This window comes from Penaeus monodon, chromosome 27, assembly GCF_015228065.2.
Source record: "Penaeus monodon isolate SGIC_2016 chromosome 27, NSTDA_Pmon_1, whole genome shotgun sequence".
Classification (NCBI taxonomy): domain Eukaryota; kingdom Metazoa; phylum Arthropoda; class Malacostraca; order Decapoda; family Penaeidae; genus Penaeus; species Penaeus monodon.
Window position 1 is genome coordinate 2,513,355 of NC_051412.1, and position 272 is coordinate 2,513,626.

Consider the following 272-nt stretch of genomic DNA (forward strand, 5'->3'; position numbering starts at 1 on the left):
TCGCTCTTTTGGGATAATTATAATTCTTGTTGAGTTTCCAAGGTTTCTGTTTGCGTCTTTGTGTTCTTTTGTTAGTCCGTGTGTCTTCTTTTGTTCGTTCTTTTCTTTCGCTCTGTGATTCTGTTATTCGTTGTCTCTGTTGTTCTGTCCTCTACGTCTTTTGTTATTATTCTGTGACTTCTTCTTCTTGAGTTTTTAGTTCCGTGTTCTTTCTTTCGTCATGTTATGCCATCGCTCATTCGCTGTCTGTCTTCCGCATGGCAAAACGCACG